Source organism: Canis lupus, chromosome 31 (genome assembly GCF_003254725.2).
Source record: "Canis lupus dingo isolate Sandy chromosome 31, ASM325472v2, whole genome shotgun sequence".
Classification (NCBI taxonomy): Eukaryota; Metazoa; Chordata; class Mammalia; order Carnivora; family Canidae; genus Canis; species Canis lupus.
The window spans coordinates 14,643,446-14,662,769 of record NC_064273.1 but is presented as its reverse complement, the minus strand read 5'-3'; the positions used below and the strand labels follow the sequence as shown (position 1 = coordinate 14,662,769).

At 38.8% G+C, this 19,324-nt stretch overlaps 1 protein-coding gene across 1 annotated transcript in view; it reads right to left on the bottom strand.

Moving 5' to 3' along the window:
* Positions 1–19,324, bottom strand: part of CXADR (CXADR Ig-like cell adhesion molecule) — a 200,741-nt gene that overhangs the window by 11,073 nt on the left and 170,344 nt on the right. Inside the window, exons 10-11 of the transcript XR_007407635.1 lie at positions 8,469–8,544; positions 7,578–7,837 (exon numbers count right to left, since the gene is read on the bottom strand). The gene's annotated coding sequence lies outside the window, so the exon portion shown is untranslated. The remainder of the gene's footprint in view (positions 1–7,577; positions 7,838–8,468; positions 8,545–19,324) is intronic.

The window sequence follows — 19,324 nt, the reverse complement described above, 5'->3', positions numbered from 1 at the left end:
AAAATGTAGTGAATACTATTATTTGTTATTGTAGGTAATAAAATACTATCTGGCACGTAGTCTTCCTAAACAGCAAGCATGGTTCTTCGTGCTTTATATAATTTATGACATTTAACTTTCAAAACTTCTATAAGAGGTAGGTATAATTATTATCCCCACTCTACAGATCAGAAAACTGAGGTACAGAGAATTTAAGAACCAAGTGCCACATCACACAATTAGAGGAGTGAACTCAGGAGTTTCACTCTTAGACCTGTGAATTTAATCATTACACAGGCAGTTTTAATCCTTAACTCTAACCTTAGTTATTTTTTTTAATATTTTATTTATTAATTCATGAGAGACACAGAGAAAGAGGCAGAGACACCGGCAGAAGGAGAAGCAGGCCTGGGATCACAACCTGAGCCAAAGGCGGACACTCAACCCCTGAGCCACCCAGGCATCCCAGCTACTCAGGCGTCCCTAACCCATAGTTCTATCTCTCCTCACATATTTACTTGATTATCTAAGATCTACGAACATTGTTTAGGAGCTATCTTTTGCCACCATGACTATCTCAACCTTAATTCTAAATCTAAAGCCTTGGTTATTAAATAGCCTTCTAATTCTCTCAGTTATGCCCTCATTGTGTGCCTTCAGAAATTCATGTGTTAAAACCTTAGCTCTCAATGAGATAGGGTTAGGAGCTGGGGCATTTGGGAGGTAATTGGGTTTAGGTGAGGTCATGAGGGAGGGGGCCCACAATGGGATTAGTGTCCTCCTAAAAAGAAGAGAGAACAGAATGTTCTCTCTTGCAACATATAAACCCCCTTCCTCCTTCTGCCCCCTTAGCCTTATGAAGACATAGTGAAAAAGCAGACATCCGCAAGCCAGAAAAAGAGCTCTCATGGGGATCCAAATCACCCAATATCTTGATCTTGGACTTCTTGGCCTCCAGAAATGTGAGAAATAAATATTTGTTGTTTAAACCACCCAGTTTGTGATTTTGTTATAGAGCCTGAGCTGACCAACATACTCCCCCAATGCCCAGACTCTCCCCATCCTTAGCCATAGTCCAGGCTATCTCCCATGTCAGCTTTCAAAGACATCTATCCAAGCCACGTTCATATTTAAAAATGTGTGGATGATATGTTGCTTTAGGGTGGGGTTTAAACCCATCAGGAGGGTATTCGATATTCTGCATGTTTGAACCCAATTACTTTTACTAACTTTATTTCTCACTACATTTTTCAATGTTCTCTCCAGCTAAGTCCCCAAGAATATCCTATACAACCCCTTCTCTCTGCCTCTATATATGCTTTCTGTTTCTGGAATGTCCTGCCCATATTCTTTCTCTCTCTTTCTCTCTCTCTCTCTCTCTCTCTCTCCAGAAATTTATTTTTACCTTTTGAGACCCACTTTTAAGCGTTTAATCTTCTGAAAAGATTTCCCAAATTTCTGTGCTTCCTTAACACTTTGCTTATGGCTCTATTCTGGAAAGCATTTATTTAGGATCAGTTTCAGCCAAAGACTAAAAATGCCCTAAGGGCAAGGACAGTATCTCCTTGTCTTTGTATCCTCAATGCTTGCAGAGACTGGTAGTAAATGCTTATTAAATTAATGTTGAGGGAATGAATTGGATCTATGAATACACTTTCCAAATTTTGATAGCCATTAACTTCAGCTGCAGTAGTAATTTTAATAAGTAGAGGTTTATTTTAGAGATAATCTTGCTTATCTAACTTCCTAACATTGCAGTTTTCCTTCAGTTCCACATCCAGTTCACTGATCAACTATCAAACTGAAGGATAGCTTGTCATTACATCTGCAGTGAGTCACTTGCCTGGGGAAAAGCACATGTCACACATTTACATTTTGCCCTTGAGGTAAAAACACTTTTTTGTTTGCAGAAAAGAGCTAGAGTCTTGAAAACTAAAACAGTAAATCCAATGCTGACTGTGGCCAGTGATGAAAATCTAGTATCATTTAGAAAAATGTACAGTTTTTGGAGGCATGTTCTTGGTATTGAGCTGGTTATTTGTAACCATTATTACTACTAATGATTGGCCAATTCCAAAGTCCCACTAAGATGACTTGTACAAACACAGCCTATAACAAGCTCTTTGGCCAAGACATTTCTTTGAGAAGGTTTTTCAGCTGCTAACTACATGACTGATGACCTTAAAATTTCCATTGGAAGAAGAGGCTCAACATTTGCATGAAAGGTCACTCTGGGGGAGGGCAGTGAGAGCGATGGCTAAGGACACATCCCCGAGGAGGCACCTACAATATTCTAGATGGCCTGCCTCAATGGAAGGAGACAGAAACATTTCTTTCAAGTACCCTTCTGTAGCATGATTTGAAGTAGAGACTGCCATAGTTGAGATGCACAGGGGCGCACGCACATACAAACACACACATTTCCAGTTTCTGTGTCTACCAACATGATGTAGCCCACTTGAGCCTACAAATTAGATTCTTCTCTGGGTAGCAGTAGTATAAAAGAAGAGCACTGAACTAGAAGTCAGGATATTTGACCAGAGGACTCGGGATAAATGATAATAGCAAATAACGACAAAACAACAGAGATCGAGTACCATAAAGTGCTCTAATGGTTTACATATATTAAATGAGTTAGTCTCCTAAGAAACCTAAGAGGTGGGTACTATTACTTTATGGATGGGAGACTGAGGCACAAGATTGAGTTGACCACATAGGAAGCTTATAAGTGGTGAAGTTGGGGTTTGTGACCAGGCATTCTGCCTAACAAGGTCTGGGCTCAGCTGCTAGGTCCAACGTTTAGTAATTCTAGTATCAATGTACAAAATGTACTGCTCTTAACTCCTGTTAGGATTCTATTTGTTTGGGTTTTTAAGCATCCGCAGATTTGCCTTGCAAACAGCCCTCATGCTAAAGAGTTTCTATGAAAGGAGAGATATTATACATTCAATTAGTCATGTGATATTAATTAAATGGACCAGATCATAGGTGATCTTTTAGTTTAAAAACTAGGAGACAACTAACAAAAGAGGCTGTTTCTTCAGCTAGCATCCAAATGCCTATTCATAAACCCATCCCCAGGTCTCATTTTGCAACAGACACATAAACCGGCATCTCTCATAATTCAACAATCAGCACCCCATCACATCCTGCATCCCCTTTAATACCAATGAAGTGAAAAATGCTTCTCTTAAGAAACAGAAAGTAAAATCATGTTGAAAGCACTTTAGATTTAACCCCTCTGGCATGCAAGAGTGTTCTCTGTTTGGAAAAGCTCTGGAAGCACTATTCAGCTACTTCATGACTCTTAAAATATTGCATCACTTGATACTAACAATCAACATAAATAAATGTTCAGAAATTAAGCCAAGTGAGAGCAGGGGAGTGTGCTGAATGAGATAGGCCCCCAGGGGGTTTGCAGCGCTTGAGTGGCTAGCAACCTGATCTCAGCAAAAATGTCTGGTAAACTTGATTTGTCTTATCATTTCACAGCTCCACTGCCACCAAGATTAAACTCTGGGATTTCATTTCTTTACCCAGAGTGGGAACGTATCCGACTGTAGCTGTTTTTCCGCCTGCAAATTTTATGGGGGCAGTGAACTAGAGTATATTGTGTTATTAAACCCTAACCAGGCAGTAAATTACAGAGAGAAAAACAAAAGTGAATTCTGCTGAGAAGGATGGTTTTTGTTTTTTAAGTGAATGGCTAACTCTACCTTACTCTGAATGAGAGAATCGTGAAACATTTCTTAGGAATTTGTCATCATACTTCATCTTTATTTTGTCTTTAGTTTAGCGGTGGAAGCAATATTTAAAAGAGAGTTTCCACAGGAGGAAGGGACACGGAGGGAACACTGATGCCCTAGCAGATGTGACAGTTGCCAAGTAAACCCTGTTTCAATAACTCTTAGAACTTTGCTTTTAAGTCCGTGGTTAAATATGCAGGGGACGCAGGGGAGAGAATCAAACTCAAATTATTTCAACCTTTTCAGCTGTCCTGAAATTGTTGAAAATTAGTAGCAACATCTTTTGCTTACGGAGTTCAAATTTTGCAGGAGGAGGTGATGAGGAATGAAGGAGGCAGAGTAAAGCCATAAAATAGACAAAAAGCATTTTTGCTCCAATTGTGTAAAGAGTAGGGAGGGGGTGGGGGCAGGAAGGTGAATGGCAGTTCCCTGGGAGGCTGAGAGTGTAGGCCTCCCATCAAACCTATTTCTCTGAGCTCTTGCAATCTCCACCTCCACCCCTAAAGCTGGAGCAGAAATTGGGAGATGAAGGGCCCGGTATCTTTATCTTAGGGAAGCACAAAACTCAGTAGTTTCTGTGCTTCCCTCAATGATGACTGACACAAGCAATCACCAGAAGACCCTTATTAAACACTCATGTGTGTCACACTATAAAAACAAACAAACAAACAAAACAAACAAACAAACAAAACCCATATGTGGGATATTCTCCATCTATCCATGCCCCCTCACTCCCATTGTTCAAAACAATGATGAAGAAATAAAACTGAAGCAACATCATCACACATCATGGGATGGGAATTAACATTGTAGTTTAGTAGCTAGAGAACCTGAGGTTCTAAGAAGTTGCTATACTTTTCATTTCCACAAAGCTTCAAAGGTTCCATTGTAGCCATTTTTGAGAACACAGAATTGTTGCTCAAGGTCAAAACTGCCTGTTGCAGGAATTCTGGGTCTTCAGGAGCCTCCTTTTTTAACAAGTTCTCAGACAATAAAGAATTGGCAGGATGAAACTTTGTACACTTTTTCTTTTAAAAAGGGTCACATTGAAATGTTCCCCCAAATTAATGTAATCATGAAAGTCTTAAGCATCACATGGTTTCTTCAGAAACAGATTCTTTTCCACCCTCCTAAGAGAGAGTTAAGGAATCTATTTGCACTATAAATGATGATCAGCAAAAAAACCAAACCAACCAACCAAACAAAAACCACCAGAAGATAAAGGAATCTTACTGGAAATTGAAGAATTCAGAAATGTATAAAGGTCTATGAGTCTCAAAGATGATTCACCTTTAATTTTGCTGAGAAAAGTAATTAGCTCTTCCTCAAGAGGGTTCTGTAAAACAAGGCTTTATCAAGGATCTTTTTTTAAAAAAGTGGAGTGAAAAGAAGAAACCAGTATATGAGGGCGGAGGGTGGTGAGGACAGAAATTATGCTCCTTAAGAAAAATATTAAGGACAGTCTGCTCACCACAACAAAAGAACCATGTGGTCAAACAGTTATGTTCTTGGAATAGGAACTAGCTGTGAGTGCCTGAGAGAAAAAAATAGGGTGTATAGAAATATGTGTTGCTCCCAAACATTTTTAGGCCATCTTTTAAAGCCTACTCGAGCTCTGCAGGGAACTTTAGGGATTCTTCCATTTCGACTGACATGCTGAGAAGTTTGAGGCCAATTCCAGGGAGCTCATCCACCACTCCTGGAGATTCTTCTCAGGTGCATCCCCTTGGTAAAATCTGTCTCAGCTTCCCAGGCAGAAAGAGGGGACTCCTCCCCCAGGTTCACAGAGCCCTTTTACAACCACTACCATTTTGGCACATGTCATAATCACACTGTTCTTTCTTTACCTTTCCATGAACACCAGTTGATAAGGTAAGAACTAGTACACATGTACTTATGTCTGCTTGTATGTGTGAAGATCCTCTGTGCTTAGAAAAGCCTGACTCAATAAATGGGTGTTAATTGATTGCTCAATTAGAAGACAAATTAATGAATGTAAAAAAAGAAGGCCCAGGCTTATTAATTGGCTACTCAGATCACACAGCAACTTTGTGTCACATTAACTCTCAAAGGCCTTAATTTTTTTTTGCATATGTATTCTAGCAAAGGGTTTTACTATAACAAGAAAAATTCCATAACAAAGCTAACAAAACTTTAGCTCATAACCTAAACATGTCCTTCAAAAAATTTTTTTAAATTTATGATAGTCACAGAGAGAGAGAGAGAGAGAGAGAGGCAGAGACACAGGCAGAGGGAGAAGCAGGCTCCATGCACCGGGAGCCCGACGTGGGATTCGATCCCGGGTCTCCAGGATCGCGCCCTGGGCCAAAGGCAGGCGCTAAACCACTGCGCCACCCAGGGATCCCTAAACATGTCCTTCAAATTAGCTGTTTTCTTTTAAAATATTTAAACAATGACACTATGCTAGACACTATGCAGCATATTTGAAGTTTCAGAGCAAATGTCAGAAACAATTCTGTTCAACTTTTCATCATAACTGTACCTCACTTTGTGGGCTTAGCACTGTACTGGGAACAAGGACCAAGATGCAGGACACCTGGGTGACTCCGTAGTTCAGCGTCTGCCTTTGGCTCAGGTCATGATCCCAGGGTCCTGCAAGGAGCCTGCTTCTCCCTCTCCCTATGTTTCTGCCTCTCTGTGTGTCTCTCATGAATAAATAAATAAAATCTTTAAATAAGGGGAAAAAAAAAAAAGGACACCAATACGCATGGGACTAGATCCCCTCTCCCAAGGAGCTTGCCATCTAGGAGGCACTTAATGGAAACCTAGAGATCCCTTTATTTTTTAAATAAATGTTTTTTCCAAAAAAAAAAAAATTTGCACAGAAAAATAATATATGTCATAAAAAGAAAAAAACACCTCAAGAAAAAGATGCAAAAAGAGGGCTGGACGGGGAGAACTGCATCAACTCTAAGTTCTGGTAGGCTCCTGGGGTGACCCACTGCTCCCCAGCCAGCCTGGCACTTCTCAGACTCTTCCCTGCTTGGCAGGGGGTGGCAGGCTGGTGGCGTCCTTGGCATTCTTTCTTAAGCCATCATGGCCCATTTATCCTGAGGGACACGCCCACCCTTCATTGCTCTCTATTCTGAGGGGGGAAAAGCACCACAGTAACAAAGTGGAGAGAAAGAAGGACCAGAAAAGTCAGCTCTAACTCCAGCCTCCTGCTCCACCATCTCCACAGGCATCATACAATTCCTCTGCCTCACCCTGTTTTTACCCCTGCCATTTGCTTTCTCTTCCAGAAATGGCTGGAAACCCTTATGCAGCCAAAGTCAGGACTAACCTCATGGACACGTGACCTGAGCAGTCTCACGGGCTCTACATGAGAAGGACCTCAAAGGCACTTTATGCTCTGCTATTGCCACCCTAAAATTCTTCATAATTCTTTATCAAAAGACCCCTCATTTTCATTTTGTGCTGGATCCCATAGACTGTGTCCTTGTAATTCCATTCTCTTAAAAAATAAGGCATTAAAACCACACAAGTTCCATGTCAGTACAGCACTTATCTCTTTGAGATGTGTACCATCCCAGGCATTATCACAACAGAGCACCAAAGTTTAAATACTGATTGACCTTCAAGTCTACTGTCTTTCCTCTGGGAGGTAGGGGACGTGGAAAAAGGATTTCTTTGGTTCTCTCACAGGCTTGAGGGAGCAAGAATTCCCAAACAATGCCCTCCACGAAGCTTGGTCTTCCCATCAGTCACAGTCCACTGACACACTGACACAGTCCAAACTGTTTCTGGAATCTATCAAACATCCTCCTGAGGAAACATACCAGGGCTAATTAGACAAAAGTGACTGAGGAATAATTATGTCACTATACTTACACAAGTAATAGCTTATTTCAGTGGGTCTCAAAATCTGGTGCTTGAACCTGCAGCATCGGCAGCACCTGGGAATTTGTCAGAAATATACCATCTCAAACCCACTGAATCAAAGTCTGGTGGTGGGGCCCAGCACCCTGAGTTTTAACAATCTTATGCAGGTGATCCTGACAGCATTGAGAACCACTGGTTAATGAGACTTGGAGGAAAAAATATCTTCTGGTTGCATCAATTATAATAAATGTCTTCCTCCATCGTTCAACCTACAAGAAAAAAAGTTACACTTCTTCATTCATTTAATCATAACTGCTTTATGCCTATGCTAAATACACTCACATGGATGCGTGCATGTCGGTGTGTACATGTGCACACCCGCGTGTTTATTTAAACCCCTCAAGTGAGTCAGGCACAGCAGTGGATATAAGGATAATGGTTTGTGCCACAAAAGGGCTTATAATCCAATGCAGAGGAAGATAAGAAGCAAATTCAGAAACAAGCAGCTCTGCCCAGAATGCCAGATGAGAAGTATGAGAAAGTGCAGCATGCGTCTGGCCAAGGGAGAGATTCCACAGAGCTTGTTGGAGCAGGGTTAGGGGATATTTAATGAATGCACAGAGCGGCTAGAATTGTGATGTGTCCTAAATGGGGAAAAGAATCTTCCAGGCACAGGAAGATCATAAAGACATGAAGTGGAAAAGAAGAGTATGTTACCAGATGAGCATGTAATTCTGTGTTGGAATGCAGATTTTGCGAAAAGGATTAATCCGAGAATAAGTCACAATAGTGTGGGATCGACTTTGGGAGGGAGCGCCCTGAGTTTGAGGCAGAGTTCTGGCTTCTCCTGGAAGTGAGAACAGAAGCCCCGAGGCCTGTGATAGAGGCGGGTAGCACAACCTTCTCAAATTCTTGCTCTGTTGGCCACATCTCCATCGTGGGATCCCAGGGCAAAGCAGGTGAAGTCTCTGAGATTCTGTTTTAACAAAGAGAAAAATATATTTGTCCTTTTATTTCACAGGTAAAATGAGAGGGGCAGAAATGGTTATTAGAGCCATTTGGAGACAGAGCTATGTCTCCAGGCCCACCCCTGGGAAACTAGATGTTTCTTCATGGTTGTTGCCAGCCAGTGCAGAGGACATTGTTTGTAAATTGCCTTTTTATTCTTTCACATCAGAATCCTTCATGGGGATGGTTTGGAGCCCCCTCCCTTTTTTTTTTTTTTTTCTTAAAGTTAAGAGTAATTTGTAGTTTGGAAAGTTTCCTGAGCAAGGCTATGTTTAAGTTTCCACTTTTAGACACCAGACTTCAGCTCATCTCTCCCCACCCTCATCTCCCGCAGCCACAGGCCTCTTTTAATTCCAGGAGAAAGCCAGTCTGAGACAACATGATGGGCCCTGGGGCAAGGGAGGACTACTGTTTAACTACCTTCCTAGCTGTTTCTGACAGTTTCCCACGCTCACTCTTCCTGACTTTTCTAAAGCAACAAAGAAATGTGGGCAAGTAAATTACAAAATGCTGAACAATTATAAAATATGTGTGTGCTTAGAAAAAATTCATTCCTTGTGAATGCTAGTTCTTAAGGGCAAAGACCATCTATGGTTAATTCTGTGTAACACTTAAATGACATAAAGTAATTTGATGCTTTGAGGGCCTCATTTAAGAAGTAATACAAAAATAGCTGGGGGAATGTAAATTAGTACTACTTCTATGGACAGCAAGTTGGCAATATCCATGAAAACTTAAAATACATGTACAAAGTGAGCTGAAAGTCATACTTCTAGGATGGTATCTTGCAGATAGATTCAAATAGGCAAACTGGTTATCCAATAAAATATTGTTTGTATTAACAATTTTTAAAAGATTAGCAATGACTAAAATGACCATGAATAGAGAAGTGGTCAAATAAAGTATCACCATAAGACACTTGGCCACTGGAACAAAGAATGGGACAGCACTCTATGCACTAAGATGGAGGAAGCTCTAATATATACCATTTTTGACAAAAGGGGAAGGCAGCACACTGAGATGGGTATATTACCATAAAAAAATAAGAAGGGATGCCTGGGTGACTCAGCGGTTAAGCATCTGCCTTCCAGCTCAGGGCATGATCCTGGAGTCAGGAAATCGAATCGAGTCTCACATAGGGCTCTCCCTGCGTGGAGCCTGCTTTTCCCTCTGCCTGTGTCTCTGCCTCTCTCTGTGTCTCTCATGAATAAATAAAATCTTTTTAAAAAATCAGAAGAAAACATTTATATATATTTGTTTGCTTATACAAAAAGTATACCCAAAAATATAGTACAAAAGAAACATAACATTGGTAACTTCCAAGGGAAAGGAACTTGGGGACTATGATGTGGGAGAGTTTTCATTCCATACTTTTTTGTTCTTTTGCATTTACAGCTGCATGGATGTATCATCAATTTTTTTTTAAATGAGATAAAATAAGAATCCTAAACAAGTTTAAATACTAAGTAACTAAATTATTAGCCTGAAAAATAGAGTAGAGATTCCAATTTTTCTTGAAATAATCATTCTAAAATGCTGTCAACTTTGAAGCTCCTTTTCTTAAGAGCTCAATGAAACTTCTCCACTCTTAAAAAAAAAAAAAAAAGTGATTTTGTTTGTTTGCTTATCCTGCTAAGAAAAACAGAGTGAACAAGTAGGTTTCTTCACCCTTAATCCAAAGAGACAAAACCAAAGATATGAGCCCAAAGAGGAAAAAGTCACAGGAACAGAGATCATGAAAAAGAAAGACAATATGTGAAAAAGTATGAAATGGGAAACTACATTAAGCCAAGGGTTTATTCTGATGTCCGTTTCAGAAAAAGATGTCATCAGATTTAGTAAACTATATGCCACACAAAAATGCATAAAATAATCCATAATCCATAAAACAAACCAATTGTTCAATCAAAAGTAACCACTCTATAAATGCACAGTTTTGTAATGAAACCAAATAGAAAGTTATTGCATGTGACCTCATAAAAAAAAAAAAAACATGCGATGAAATGAATAACTGAGTCAATAATAGCCTTATAGTAATTAGAATAACTCCACACAGCTATTATTTATAATATCTTTAAATGTAGGCAGGAGTTGCAACAACAAAATATAATTGAGTAAAAGCCATTGTACAAGGTACCAAAACAATAGCACCCAGACAAATAGCCCTAGGAGGATCTGCTTGACTTAAGGATGGATTTCAGATCATCTGAAGAAAGGAAAGACTGCATATTCTTCAAGCTATCCTCCATAGATATTACTCTTCTCGGAGGGCATTTACTTCATACTAAGTGGCTATGAATTTAATGTTATACTTCCTGACAAGTGCCTGGAGATATTCTCCAGTGCTGCTGTAGGACAGAATGATGGGTTTTAATCATCAGCAAAGCTAGAACTGAATTAACATCTTTTAACAAAAGCTGAAGACCCTTCCAGTCCCCTGCATAGAAGTGAGTCTATGAGAAGGTCAAGATTGCCCTTAAGAGCATCATAGGCCAATTCCAACATATGCATTAATGGTGGATTGATACTCAAAAATGTGACCAATGTTTAGTATTTTTATCTGTAAAAGATAAAGACATGTATTATCAAAAGTCCATCTTAGTCATTTTTTAAAGCCAGAAAAGCACTAGAGGACATTTAAATTTGAACAAATGGCTTCATGGTAAGACTAAAAATAAACTGGTTACAAAATGCATGTCTCGATAACTAAATCAGTGACTTGCAGTACATGGGTGTAAGCAAAAAAACAGTTAAATGTTAAAGGATGCTTAAATAAGAAAGCTGATTTGGCTTTATTTTATCTGAAGTTATTCTTTCTGGCAATGTATCAGTTAGAATAACTGATTCAGCCTCATTTAACAGAACAACCAAAATTAACAGTGGCTGAAACAAGAGAATTTCTTTTTCTCTCATATGAAAGAAATATAAAGCTAAGCAATTCAAGGCTGGTACAGTGATTCCATAGTCAACAGGCTCCCAGATTCTTCCTTTTTCCTTAACATCTTAGCCAACATAGGGAGGACATTTTCATCTTCAAGGTCACCTGTGGAGTCCAAAATGGTGGCTGCAATTGAAGAAGGAGGACAAGTGACACAACTCCTAACTGAATGTGAGGAAATACAACTAAAAACAAAATCTCCCAATCCAGAAATCCTCTCCACAAAGACAGTAGAGAAAAAACAATTTTATTACTAAATGATCATTAAATTAGAATGTCATACATATCACAGGGAATCTCATAAGAGATTGCAAAGGCAGAGAGAAATCTCACTCTTCAGCAACATAGTCAAGGCAGATCCAACACAGTGCATACATGTTCTCAAGATAGACAATAACTAGTCCTTAAGTCATAAGACTTAACAGCACCACTTTATTTCACATAGTTCATCCTAAATTTACCTGGCAATTGAAGTGCCCATCTGTGTTAGTTAATTGACAAAGAAAAAACAAACTTCTCGTATTTCCATGACAGGAGGTAGTTTTACAACTGGGAGCCAGGTCAGCTAAAGTTAGGCACCTGCCCTCCTGTGGAAACTTGGAAATAGGATGCTATCTTCCTTGGATGTTTACATGGAAAGGAGATGATTCCTGAGTTCTTTTTTTTTTTTTTTTTTTTTTTTGATTCCTGAGTTCTTGAGAAAGGCATTCCTCAGATGAAAAGCTGACAAAAGCCCTATGCAGTTTTCATAAGAATTTATATACAGTTCAAAGAGAAGAGAAAGCACTTCTAATTATAAATTTCTAAGAAAAAGAAGGGGAGGAACATCTCTTCCCTTGTTTTCGACAGAGAGAATTAAACCTCTTACTTTTAATTTGTATTTGTTCTTATATGTGTCAATAGCTTTGAAGGGATGATCTAATCTACAAGAGCAACAAAAATTTCAGAACATCTAAGAATTATCTTAAAAAATGAACAAAAGCTAAAGGTAGAAAAATTTAAAACCCTCTGAAGAATGCAAAAGAAGAACTGATCAAAAGGAAAGGCATACCTTGTTTCAGTACGAGAAAAAACTCATCATAAAGATGTCAATTACTCATAAGTTTTCTTATCCTTTCAATACAATAATATTTGTTTTAACTAGCCAAGATAATGCTGAAGTACATTTTCAAAAAGTGAATAGGGAAAAACAGCCAGGAAAACTAGCAATGAAGAGCAATGCACGAGGACTGTAACTTCTGGGTATTGAAATATATTTTAAAGTCTTAACAGGTACAGTAGTGTTGTCTGACCCATGAATAAACAGATCAAGTCACAGAATAAAATGTCTAAAAATAGACCAAAATGCATAAGAGGATTAAGGATAGCAATTCAGATTAGTAGGGGAAAAGATAAGCTATTTAATATATACTGTTAGGACAAGTGGGTAGCCATCTGAGGGGTAAATTAACATAAAATTCAAATTTTACAATGTACACCAGAAAAAATTCTTAATGAATCAAAAGATGAAATAAAAAAAATAAAACCATAAATGTACTAGGAGAAAAAAACAAGGAGAGATCTCTCTGATGATGACTAAAACATCCAGAAGTTTTAAAAGAAAAACAAATGTATAAATTTAACCACATAACCAAAACTGCTATGTGGGAAAACAAATCAGAGAATCAAAAATAGAAAGTCTATAAGCAAAATCAAAACAAATGACAAATTGGTAAAGATATACGAAATGTAGATAAAGACCTAATATTCCTAAAATATAAAGTATGTTTCAACAAATAAGAAAAAAGCAATACGGGGGCACCTGGGTGGTTCAGTGGTTGAGTGTCTGCCTTTGGCTCAGGTTGTGATCCCAGGGTCCTGGGATCAAGTCCTGTATCAGGTTCCCTGTGGGGAGCCTGCTTCTCCCTCTGCCTAAGCCTCTGCCTCTCTCTGTGTGTCTCTCATGAATAAATAAAATCTTTTTTAAAAAGTAATAAAAATGGATAAAGGATATAGATAATTCACCAAAAAGGAAATGTAAATAGGTCTCAAATACATGAAAATGATGTGTAATATCCCTCATAATATAGGAATGCGGATTAAAACTGTTATTTTTATCTCTTGGATGGATTTAAAAACCAAAAGTTTGATAATGCACAATGCTGATTAAACTGTAGAAAAACTGGCACAGTTTGGTGAGGCTATAACTTGGTACAACCCCTAATGTAATGTACCTGGACAACACATACAAGAGTAACAAATTCATAACATATTCTTGGAATTAACAATTCCAATTCTAACTTTTTTATTCTACAGAAATACCTGCACATTTGTAAAGTGGCATATGTACATAGTTACTCACTGATACACTTTTTGTAACAGCACAAAATTGGAAACAATCCAAAACAATATTATGCAGCTATAAAAAGGAGGAAGCTATTTATGTACTCTTAGATAATTACCTGCAAAACATATTAATAAATATGAAAAACAGATGTAGAACAACTTATATAGTATGCTGCCTGCCATTTATGTAAAAAGGGCATAGAATAACATTTGTACTTATTTATATATTATAAAGTTATTTCTCTCCCTCCCCCCTCCTCCACAAAAATGCCATAAAAAATTCAAGATTAATGAAATAAATGTGGTTACCTTATTGGAAGGAGGGTGCCAACTGGGACAACGGAGGATGCCATAGGAAGGAGACTTCTCAGTGCACAGAATTTTATAGGTATTTTTTATAGGTATTTTAATCAAGCAGATCTATTTTTTTCAAAGTTTTATTTAAATTCTAGTTAGTTAACATACAGTGCATGTTATTATTTTTAAAATAACAAACATTTTAAAGCAGGAACTCTACTAAGCACATGCAAAGTAGGCCACAATTAAGCCTGCTTTGAGTCAAAGCCAAAAAAAAAAAAGTAAATTAAAATCATAAATGTCTATATTTTTCTAAAATATTCTATACCTAATCATGTAGAAAACCAGTAGTAGAAACCCTAGGTCTAAAGCCTTTTTATTGAATGTTTACCTGGGAAGCTCAGATTTATAGCACATCACGAAGGGATCAGGCATGTGATCTAGATATTTCTATTTAGTTAACATTTTTAATTTAGTAAAGGGGCTGCCCTTTTACAAAATGTAATAAATACTTTCTCAATTCAGGCAGATGGAATTACATTGATAAAACAGATGTTAGAAAGAAAAAAAGGGGCAGCCCGGGTGGCTCAGCAGTTTAGCGCTGCCTTCAGCCCAGGGCGTGATCCTGGAGACCCGGAATCGAGTCCCACGGCGGGCTCCCTGCATGGAGCCTGCTTCTCCCTCTGCCTGTGTCTCTGCCTCTCTCTCTCTCTCTCTATTCTCATGAATAAATAAATAAAACCAAAATAGAAAAAAAATTAATTGGTTAGGATTCGATCACTCCTATTTAGAGTCTTCCCAAGGTATCTCCTTGGAGATTTTTAAATTATGTATACAATATGAGGGAGCATATATGACACCCTTCTGGAAAGCCCTCAGCATCTATAAAGTTATGGCAATTGGCCTAATAATTATATTTGATAAAAGAAAGCCTTCTAAGAATTGAGTTTCTATAGCCTCTCTCACATAATTTGTACTTCAGGTAACTATTTCACAGAATTTGCCCAGACTGCTAAATCTGATCATCTTGCCACATAATTTTTTTTAGAACTGAGTTTCTGTTTTTTGTGTCATTGTAAAGCTTCACACAAAAAATGTGAAGCCAGGGGTGCCTGGGTGGTTCAGTTAGCGAAGGGTCTGCCTTTGGCTCAGGTCATGATCTTGGGGTCCTGGGACCAAGCCCCAAGTCAGGCTCACTGCTAAGCATGGAATCTGCTTGTCTCTCTCCCTCTGCCCCTCCACCAGCTTGTGCACGTGTGCTCACTCTCTCTCTCTCTCTCTCTCTCTCTCTCAAATAAATAAATAAATAATATCTTTAAAGAAAAAGGAAAATGTGAAGGCAGTAGTGTGCCTATGCCTGGGGCAAGCAGGTTGATGTGGTTTAAAAATAAATTAGGGAAAGCTACGAAGAAGTAAGTTATCTCTGTTTTAGGAAGCATTGGCCTTCCTTAGAAAATAAACTAAAGGGCAATAGACCTATACAGGGTGGGTAAAGGTCTCCAAGGAATGAAAAAGTAACTTTTCTTTTTCAAGCAAAGTTTGTTGTTCAAGGAAAGAGTAGGCAGCAAAGCTATCACTTGGGGGGAAAATGAATCTTTTCACGTAAAGAATCCAGAGTCTTCTGGGAGAGAAGGTATCCATAGTCCAACTCTGCACCCAGAACCTGAAGGTGGGAAAATTGAGCCAACACAGGGTGGTCCTGGAGGCAGTTACCTGGCTGAGGACCTGGGGTGAAGTGCTGGGAAGTTTGTTGGAGGAAAAGGAAGTGTGCGTTTGAGCACAGTGTGCAGCTGATAAACCTGGCCTTAGCAGTTGTGTTTGGAAAACAACCACTTAAGCATGTGAGTAGCACAAAGAAAACTGTCAACCAACTGTATCATCGGTCTCAGATGCTGTTTGGAAATTCTGGTTTTGAAAATATGACCAACCTGGCTGGAGTCCTTCAACAACTGGGTGGGTCCTTAACAAGGAGGTTCTCGGCTTCTGTTGATAGGCAATTGGGTACTGAAGATGCTAAGTGAACTTATAAGAGGATGTAGCCACCTGACCCCTAGTTTTGAGGCAGCAATGTGAGTTTGAAAATATCCTATGTGAACTTCTGAAATGGTTTTTTAAAATTTTTATTTATTTATGATAGTCACACAGAGAGAGAGAGAGAGAGAGGCAGGGACATAGGCAGAGGGAGAAGCAGGCTCCATGCACCGGGAGCCCGACGTGGGATTCGATCCCGGGTCTCCAGGATCGCGCCCTGGGCCAAAGGCAGGCGCCAAACCGCTGCGCCACCCAGGGATCCCCTGAAATGTTTTTTACATTAGCTCACTAACATCGACTCACTCAGCTGACCACGCTTCTTTGTTTCCCAGGTAGTGACAAAGGGTCAAACTCAAATGGCTTCAGGTATAATAAGGCTTGTAAAACAATTGTGTCATAGAAGAAGCAAGGCAAACTGAAGGGTACATCTCCCTTCCAAGGACTCAAAACTTATTGCTTTTAAAAAATGTGAGCTGATTAAGCCAAAGGAAAACACATATCATTAAGTCTATAGGCTGAATTCAACATCTCAGCTAACACTTTGATACTCTACAACTCACTTACCTAGAACCTGTTTTAATTCATTCAAATGTGTTTCTGCTCTTCCCAGGTCACTAAGAAAGACTTAAAGGATCCTATAAAGAAGAGTCAACACTTCATTGAGTGACAACTCAGCTCCAAGTTCTAGATCCTAAAGACCCAGAGATGACTAAGACAAGTCCATTCCTCAAGGAAATCCCAGTCATAGTTTGATATTGTCAACTTCATTTGTTCAGTTTCCTATCTCCTTCAATCATCAGGAATTCTTCTCTGTAACATTACTGGATAAACCCAATTTTATTTTCTTTAAAGCCAATTTTGCTCTAATATTTAAAAGACTCATTTCTTTTATAGTAAACACTAGCAACCCATTCATCCCATTGCCTGCTCTTGCCTACTCACATCTTACCCTCCTTGTTCTTCCAACAGTCACTGAAGCCCCAGGACACCCACAAACCCAGATTTCTTTCTTTCTTTCTTCCTTTCTTTCTTTCTTTCTTTCTTTCTTTCTTTCTTTCTTTCTTTCTTTCTTTCTTTCTTTCTTTCTTCTTTCTTTCTTTCTTTCTTTCTTTCTTTCTTTCTTTCTTTCTTTCTTTCTTTCTTTCTTTCGAAGATTTATTCATTCATGAGAAACACACACACAGAAAGAGGCAGAGACACAGGCAAAGGGAGAAGCAGGCTCCATGCAGGGAGCCCAACGTGGGACTCGATCCCGGGTCTCCAGGATCAGGCCCTGGGCTGAAACCACTGAGCCACCTGGGCTGCCCACAAACCCAGATTTCAACGGAGTTCTGCTGGCCTGGAATTCTGCTTAATGTTCTTGATCTTTTGCTTTGTGAGTCTCTTAAAATGGACCTGAATCTTTGGACATCAAACCCATTAAACCCAGACCTAGTTTCCTGGACTCTGAACCTTGTATTCTCTTGTGTTAAAAAGCAAAATTCTACCGAGTAATTTAAAGATCAAATTCACTTTATTTAATGATTCATGAGTAGGGCAGCATCCTGTTTTAGCAGATAGCAAGGAGCTCCAAGGAGCTGGACAAAATGGAAGACTCCTAGAGGCAGAAGGAGGCAGAGCAAGGAAGTTGCTCTGGCAGAGTAGATTGTCTCAGGCAAGGTTACCTCCCTTTGGAGGAAGGCAAGTGTCTGTCTGTCAGGCAGATTACCTCACTAGTGCTGGCCAGATAATTCCAGATGGACTAGTTAAAGATTATATTCCTGAGAGAGGCTGCAACTGCAGTTAGGTTAAGTAGTAAGTCTTGGTTTGCAGACATGGGGCTTAGTACAAGTGACTCTTTTTTTAACCCCAGTTTGGTATGACATTTTGACTTTGGTTTCCTTTCTATAAGCAGAGTGCCCTTCAAACCTTTCCTGCCCATGAACAGATGTTTCTATACTAAGATGCAATCTCCTTTTTGCACTCTTAGCTACTCAAGCTCACAGTTTGTTTCTCAGCCTGCCCCAACCTCTTATTACTCATAATTCCCCAGATGCTTTTGAAAGTATCTTTCTATAAAGCTGCCTTTAGAAAGGCAAAAAATTTAGAGTGCAAAAATAAAATAGTAAAAGATGTAACTCATACACTAGAGACCTCATATTTAGAGAAAACTTCATATCCAATAAAAAGGGTAACACATCAATAGGAAGACTTTGGCTGAAGAAAAAAAAGCCATTCATGTATCTGGCTTATTTGCCCCCACTCTGTTCCCCTATTAGTCTTAAAATTATTTGTCTTTCTTTTATTAAAGAAAATATCCATATGATTATACAATTATGTGGTAAACTATTTTTGGCCACTTACCTGATTCTTGCCCAAGAAGTGTTTATCTCTTTCCTCTAAAGATTTATTTTCCATGTGGTTTCCACTCCAAGTTTTTAATTTTAATTAATGAAATCCATCCCCATTCTTATAGCCACAAGGACTTTTCTAACCTGTAGATTCAGCTGCACCAATACAGATACTTCTTTTCTTTCTTACCCATTTATATCTTACTAATCCCCAACGGGCACAGTGATTAAGGCTCACTAGACATTTCCTTTAGGAATAATTTTTTAAAAAAATCTAAATAACCGAGAATTACATAATTGTACACCTGAAGTAAATATAACACTGTATGCTAACATTAAACATTAAGTAATATAACACTGCATGTTAAAATTTTAAAATTTGGGGGGCACCTGGGTGGCTCAGCAGTTGAGCATCTGCCTTTGACTCAAGGCATGATCCCAAAGTCCAAGGATCAAGTCCCCTATTGGGCTCCCTGCATGGAACCTGCTTCTCCCTCTGCCTGTGTCTCTGTCTCTCTCTGTTTGTCTCTCATGAATAAATAAACTTATCAAAATTTTTTTAAGTTTTTAAAATAAAATAAAAACATTTATCTTTTAAAAAAAATCATAAATAAGAGGTCCCTGGGTGGCTCAGTTGGTTAAACATTTGACTCTTGATTTCAGCTCAGATCATGATCTCAGGGTTGTGAGATCAAGTCCAGCATGAGGCTGGGCTTCCCTTACTCCCTCTCTTAAAAAAACCCAAAAAACAAAATCCACACATAAAAAAAAATAAATAAAACACCATATACTTCTAAATCTGCTTTCTAAATACACATTAAGTTTTA